Below are 7,778 nucleotides of genomic sequence, written 5' to 3' on the forward strand. Positions count from 1 at the left end.
GGTCAGACTCATGTTGGTAGCTTCGAGAACACTGTCCAACCATCTCGTCCTCTGTTGTCTCCTTCTCCTAGTGCCCTCAATCTTCCCCAACATTAGGGTCTTTTCCAGGGAGTCTTCTCTTCTCATGAGGTGGCCAAAGTATTGGAGCCTCAGCTTCAGGATCTGTCCTTCCAGTGAGCACTCAGGGCTGATTTTCTTCAGAATGGATAGGCTTGATCTTCTTGCAGTCCATGGGACTGTCAAGTGTCTCCTCCAGCACCATAATTCAAAACCACCAATTCTTCGGCGATCAGCTTTCTTTATGGTCCAGCTCTCACTTCCATACATCACTACTGGGAGAACCATAGCTTTAACTATACAGACCCTGTGTGAAGATAGAGGCGTAACTAGGACCCCTTGTGCCCTTGGCAAGGAGCTGTATTGGCACCCCTCCTCTCAGCCAAAAAAAAAATCACTTTAATGCAATAACCACATTAGAAATTACGACATTTTACACGACTCAGGCACTTGAAGCATCCGAGGTGAGGATGAAGGCGAGGAGGCATAGCTGCCAAGTTATCCCCTTTTTAAAGGGATTTTCCCTTATGCTGAATAGGCTTCCTCGCGAGAAAAGGGAAAACTTGGCAGCTATGCGAGGAGGAAGGGCGAAAAAAGCTGCATGGCTTTGTGCAAGAAGGATGGGAAGCTTCAAAATGAAACCTCTCTTTGAAAGAAAATGCTCCTTTTACTGAAAGGAAGAAAACATCAATGGTCACTAGCACAGTGCAGCATAATCATCATCATAAATATTATGTAAAGCAAAGCTAACATTTGTTTATGAATGTGCTAGAAACCTGAAAAATCTAACAATACATTGTAAGCTCACAAAAAAAAATGATGATACCAAAGGCTTGATTGTCCATAGGAAGATTCAAGGAAATTTCCCATGTAACCAATTAACTGTGAAAATTGTGTACAACTTAAAGAGTTGGTCGGTTGGCCAGATAGGAGAAAATATGTCCTGAATTTTTTTCCCACAGCTAATGCATATAGTAATGTGCATGATTTTGGATTTGTTGCCTCAAGGCATATCGAAAAGTTTTCAGTGCGCGTATTAGCTCTCAAAGGGTCATGCTTGGGTAAGTGACATAAAGCACCACATCATGTAAAGTAAACATGTAGTTTACTTAATTTTAGTATCTCCAGCATGGAATCCTTTGATGTCAGTGTTATTTCTAGGCGCTATCGTCAAAGGCAGTCACCAGGGCAAACAATAAGGGTGGTGGGGGCCCCCTGTGTCGGGGACTGGCAGGACGCTGGAATCGGACTCGGGATAGGGGGCAGTGGTTTGTGGGGACCTATGCCAGCCAGGCAGGTGGCGCTGTGGTTAAACCACTGAGCCTAGGGCTTGCTGATCAGAAGGTCGGCGGTTCGAATCCCTGTGACGGGGTGAGCTCCCGTTGCTCGGTCCCAGCTCCTGCCCACCTAGCAGTTCGAAAGCACGTCAAAATGCAAGTAGATAAATAGGAACCGCTACAGCGGGAAGGTAAATGGCGTTTCCATGTGCTGCTCTGGTTTGCCAGAAGCGGCTTTGTCATGCTGGCCACATGACCTGGAAGCTATACGCCGGCTCCCTCGGCCAATAATGCGAGATGAGCGCGCAACCCCAGAGTCGGTCACGACTGGACCTAATGGTCAGGGGTCCCTTCACCTTCATGCCAGCCAGGAGGCAAGAATCGAAGGCAGGGTAAGCTTCAGAGCTGGAGGGTGGAGCAGGATGAGTCGGAAGCATAGCTGCCAAGTTTTCCCTTTTCTCGTGAGGAAGCCTATTCAGCATAAGGGGAAATCCCTTTAAAAAAGAGATAACTTGGCAGCTATGGTCGGAAGAAGAGGAGGAAGAGGCAGGTCAGGGACGGGAAGGGCCAGGGGCATAGCTGCCAAGTTTTCCCTTTTCTCGCGAGGAAGCCTATTCAGCATAAGGGGAAATCCCTTAAAATAAGGGATAACTTGGCAGCTATGGCCAGGGGTTTCCACTCTCTTCTCCATCACTATCTCGCAGTACAAGGAGGGGAGTGAAAAGGGAGGAGCAGAGGATGTTGCCACGCAGGCAGGACACAGGTGGTGCTGTGGTCTAAACCACTGAGCCTCTTGGGCTTGCCGATTGGAAGGTCGGCAGTTCGAATCCCTGTAGCAGGGTGAGCTCCCGTTGCTCTATCCCAGCTCCTGCCAACCTAGCAGTTCGAAAGCACGCCATTGCAAGTAGACAAATAGGTATTGCTGCAGCCGGAAGGCAAACACCGTTTCCGTGCGCTCCGGTTTCCGTCATGGTGTTCCGTTGTGCCAGAAGCGGTTTAGTCCTGCTGGCCACATGACCCGGAAAGCTGTCTGTGGAGAAACGCTGGCTCCCTTGGCCTGAAAGCGAGATGAGCGCCACAACCCCATAGTCGCCTTTGACTAGACTTAACCATCCAGGGGTCCTTTACCTTTACCTTTTACCTAGACTTTGGCTGCATGCACACAGCCCGGCAGAAGAAGGTACATAAACTGGTGGAAGGGGTGTGTCTCCTGTTGCTTCAACTGCTCCATAGAGTGCGGAGATGGGACCAGCTGCCTAGCTGTTAGATTGGTGTGGAGAAGCAACTGTCAGTATGATCTTTGACAATAAAGCGTTAACTCTCTGCCATGTGCATTCCTTTGGCTGGGAAGTGACTCCCTGCCTCATTCCCCTTCAGAAATTGAACAGTAGAAACTGCTGATTATTAACCATCACCATAAAGCATAGAGCAGGGGTCAGCAAACTTTTTCAGCAGGGGGCCAGTCCACTGTCCTTCAGACCTTGGGGGGGGGGCAGACTATATTTTTTTGGGGGGGGGGGAGAAATGAACAAATTCCTATGCCCCACAAATAACCCAAAGATGCATTTTAAATAAAAGGACACATTCTACTCATGTAAAAACACGCTGATTCCCGGACCGTCCGTGGGCTGGATTTAGAAGGCGATTGGGCCGGATCCAGCCCCCGGGCCTTAATTTGCCTACCCATGGCATAGAGCAGGCATGTCCAACAGGTAGATCGTGATCTACCGGTAGATCACTGGACGTCTGTGGTAGATCACCGGTAGATCAGTGGCTCCCCCCCAAAGAAGCTAAAAAACTTTGGCTCCCCTAAAAAAGCTCAACATCTTTGCCCTGCACCCCTAAAATGAACTGAACCACCAAAAACAGGGCTTTCCTTCCAACAACTTTTACATGAACCCCCCCCAACATGGGCCTTCCTCCTTCCTAAAAAAAAGCACAACAACTTTGACCTGAACCCTCCAAAAAGGGGGGTAGATCACTCCCAGTTTTTAACTCTGAGTAGATCGCAGTCTCCCCTGGCATAGAGTAACTTGCTCCCAAGTGAGGGGAAATGGCCCAAAGCTCATCTTTAACAATAGCACCATTCCACATTGTTGACCTGCATCCTTGTTCACACAAGCTCCCATAAATGGAAGTGCACCATCGACAGAGGCGAGAATTCCAAGATCATAGCCCTAGAGTGTGTGCCAAGGGGATGTCACCTTTCTTATCAACTCCGGGGTGGGGTGGGGAATGGAGATTCCCCCCCCATGGCATTTATTATTGTTGTTTCAATTCATTGCCCACCCTTCACTATAAGGACCCCAAGGCAGGCTGCAACCATTTAAAACGCAATTTTAAAAGGATATTAGAACAAATTACAGTCCCAAGAATAAGGTTGGTCATAAAAACCAGGCTGCTTGGTACAATGTGCAGGCAAGGGCTTGGATTCACAAACCTGCTTGGATTGGATTGCCGCTGAACCAACCACAGCACCTCCAGACTGTCGCTATTTTGCAGAAGGGATCCAGACGGACACCGTAACATTAGGCTCATGCAGTTAAGGTGCATTAAAGCACTCTTGGCAACTTCAGTGCCACAAATCTGGATGAAATGCGGAATTACGAAGCAAGCACAAAGATATATGAGAAGACTTTTGCAATAGAGAGTGGCAAGTAAAGTGAACTGATTGCAAGAACACACGCTGAATCCTGCCTCGTGGAGCCTGCCCTCCCCCCCCCCCCAAGAATGAGACCAAAGACCAGATTATGGGTTCAAACTGGCCACAACTTTATTAAGCTTCAGAATGTGGGAACTTGGCATAGGCCTTGGCATGTAACCCTCTCAGCCCGTCCGGGTCTGAGGATGTGCAGGGCAGTGGGGTACAGTGGTAAGGGACTGTAAAGCACAAGCTTACACAGCGTGCCCTCCTCCTGCCTTACCTCAGCCAGAAGTTTGGCCGACATGCTGCCGCTCTCGGGCCAGGGACTCCCACAACCAACCCTTTAACAGGCCCTGCAAACGCTGCCGCGTGGGGGTGCATGAAATGCCTCCCCCTCCAACTTGTAGATAGACTAAAGGATACCTTGCCAAGGCCTAAAAACTGCCCAAGTGGTGACGAAATGCTACAGGGAAGGCAAAACCTGCCACCGCAGGGGAAATTCCTTCCCGACTCTGAATACAGCAACCATCTTGCGACCATAGCAATGCCCGCTGACCTAAGATACTAAGCTGCAAGAAAATATTGTTCATTTTGGGTGGGTGAACCTGCAGAAGGAGGAAACGAAGTGAGGATTAGGCTGAGTGTGGTGTAGTGGTTAAGAGCGGTAGACTCGTAATCTGGGGAACCCGTCTCCCGTCTCCGCTCCTCCACATGCAGCTGCTGGGTGACCTTGGGCTAGTCACACTTCTTCGAAGTCTCTCAGCTTCACTCACCTCACTGAGCATTTGTTGTCAGGTCCGGCTCTAGGGGTAGTCTCGGTGGCGCGGGGTGCGGAAGCCGTGCTACACGCTGCGGCTGCCCACCAGGGCGGGGGCGCCGGAGCGATCTCTGCGCCACGGCACCCGACCGGCTTGAGACGGCCCTGTTTGTTGTGGAGGAGGAAGGAAAAAGGAGAATGTTAGCCGCTTTGAGACTCCTTCGGGTAGTGATAAAGCAGGATATCAAATCCAAACTACTCCTCCTCCTCCTCCTCCTCCTCTTCTTCTTCTTCTTCTTCTTCTTCTTCTTCTTCTTCTTCTTCTTCTTCTTCTTCTTCTTCTTCTTCTTCTTCCCTTTGGCCTTCACCCTCCCAAGCCGGCTGACCATTGTCCTAGCTGGGAGGGGTGGGACGAAGGCCATCCTACGCAGGTGGGAGGCACCAGAGTAGGTGAGCCCACCTGGTGTCGCAAACCCCGCCCACCTGCTGGGAAGGGAGGGCGGAAATTGTTGCAGTTTACAGAGACGTCATAAGAGGCAACAGGAAGAATGAATCATAGAATCATAGAGTTGGAAGAGACCACAAGGGCCATCCAGTCCAACCCCCTGCCGAGCAGGAAACACCATCAAAGCATTCTTGACATATGCCTGTCAAGCCTCTGCTTAAAGACCTCCAAAGAAGGAGACTCCACCACACTCCTTGGTAGCAAATTCCACTGCCGAACAGCTCTTACTGTCAGGAAGTTCTTCCTAATGTTTAGGTGGAATCTTCTTTCTTGAAGTTTGAATCCATTGCTCCGTGTCCGCTTCTCTGGAGCAGCAGAAAACAATCTTTCTCCCTCCTCCATATGACATCCTTTCATATATTTGAACATGGCTATCATATCACCCCTTAACCTTCTCTTCTCCAGGCTAAACATACCCAGCTCCCTAAGCCGTTCCTCATAAGGCATCGTTTCCAGGCCTTTGACCATTTTGGTTGCCCTCTTCTGGACACGTTCCAGCTTGTCAGTATCCTTCTTGAACTGTGGTGCCCAGAACTGGACACAGTACTCCAGATGAGGTCTGACCAGAGCAGAATACAGTGGTACTATTACTTCCCTAGATCTAGATGCTATACTCCTATTGATGCAGCCCAGAATTGCATTGGCTTTCTTTTTTTTCAAATAATGGATGAAAGATGAAAGATGCTCAGATGAATTCAGTCAGTGGACAGCAAAGGATGACTGACATGATGGCTGGAGACATAAAAACTATTGTCGAAAATAACAGCTAATTTTTAAGGATGGGGGAATGGAATTGGTGAAGTTTGTGTTAGCTATGGGTCCTCGGGATAGTACTATCACATAATACATTTCATTTTTCAGGAGCAGAAATGATTATGTATGCAACGACAGCAGCGTGGATACTACTGGCCCAGAGATGGAAAGAAGATAAAGTCCTGACCAGAGACGAATGGCTGATGAAGATGATGGACTATGCCAAAATGGCGAAAATGACCAGGGAAATCAGAAAGCAGGAAGATAGAAACTTTAATAAGGAATGGATAAAATTACAATTTACTTGAGAGGACACTGTAAACAACTAAAAACTGGCAGGATTTGAATAACGCTTGTAATAAAAACTAAGGTAAAAATGGATTATTTTAAGAAAATAGAGAAAATATATGGTGCAGTAGAAAAAAGTTTGATAATGAAAACCATTGGGGGGGAGCATAAGAATTGAGGGAATCCTAAATGCTGATGATTATGATTAATGTTTGAATTGAAATATATGGTGTAAAACTGATTTTAAAAGATGGGTTTTTTTTTTAAAAAAAATCATTTTTCTGTTTTTATAGATATCTATGCTACGATACTAGCATTTTAAGGCTGGTATAGCTTTGCTGTCAAAGCTTTCTAATGTTCTGCATAGAAAATAGATTTTTTGCATTTTGTATTGTTTTAAAATGAATAAATATTATTTGGGAAAAAAGAAAAAAAGAAAAGAAAATTAAGATCTTGTTAATCACGCAGTTTCCTCTTGGAATGCGAGAAATGTACAAGCTGAAAGGAGGTGAAACCAGGGCATACGTATAAATTACTCTAGCCGTACAAATGAAAGCTGTAGCTCCTGAGGGTGTGTCTGCCACACACCACACCACTGACCTGGGTATTCAAACATGAGTTATCCTTCCTCTCTATTCCAGTTACGGCACATGACACAGAAGAAACCACCTAGAATAGGTGACTCAGAGTTAGAGCTTGTCTGGGTGTCTCTGAGACTTTCACTTCATTTTCCATTGCTTTCATCACAACTTAGGGAAAAGCAGCTTGTGCTCGTGGTTTTCACCTACACAGAATTTCAGAGTGGAGGGGGGGGCATGACTTTCTGAACCTGAAACACATCCTTCATCATGACACTCGATTGCGGCAGCCCCACCTCCTACACTTCTTGCGGTACAATTCTTCTTAGCAGTGTGCAAATTGTCACTGTGCTAAGTTTTAGGCACTATGCCAGGCACCCCCAAACTGCGGCCCTCCAGATGTTTTGGCCTACAACTCCCATGATCCCTAGTCAACAGGACCAGTGGTCGGGGAAGATGGGAATTGTAGTCCAAAACACCTGGAGGGCCGAAGTTTGAGGGTGCCTGCACTATGCTATACAAGCTCGTAATATTGATGGTAAATACTATGTTGTGCTTCTCCTAACTTCTAAAGCTAGTTTATTTAGCAGTACACATAAAGCGAGGCAAATATTATTATGTCCGTATTACAGATTATATAATGTCCGTATGAGAGAGAGAGAGAGAGAGAGAGAGAGAGAGAGAGAGAGAGAGAGAGAGAGAGAAAGAGAGAGAGAGAGAGAGAATGGCTTGCCTAGGGTCACTCAGTGCTGATATAGCACGATATAAAATTGGAAACACAAAAATTTGTCTTGTTCGTTAAGCAGATGGTCTCATTCATTGAAGATTTCACTATATGTGTGTAGATATGCATGTTCTGTACATAGCTGCCAAGTCTCCCATATTCCCCGGGAAATCCCCGTTTTTCCAGCTGTTCCTA

The sequence above is a fragment of the Zootoca vivipara genome, chromosome 13 (genome assembly GCF_963506605.1).
Source record: "Zootoca vivipara chromosome 13, rZooViv1.1, whole genome shotgun sequence".
NCBI classification, from domain to species: Eukaryota; Metazoa; Chordata; class Lepidosauria; order Squamata; family Lacertidae; genus Zootoca; species Zootoca vivipara.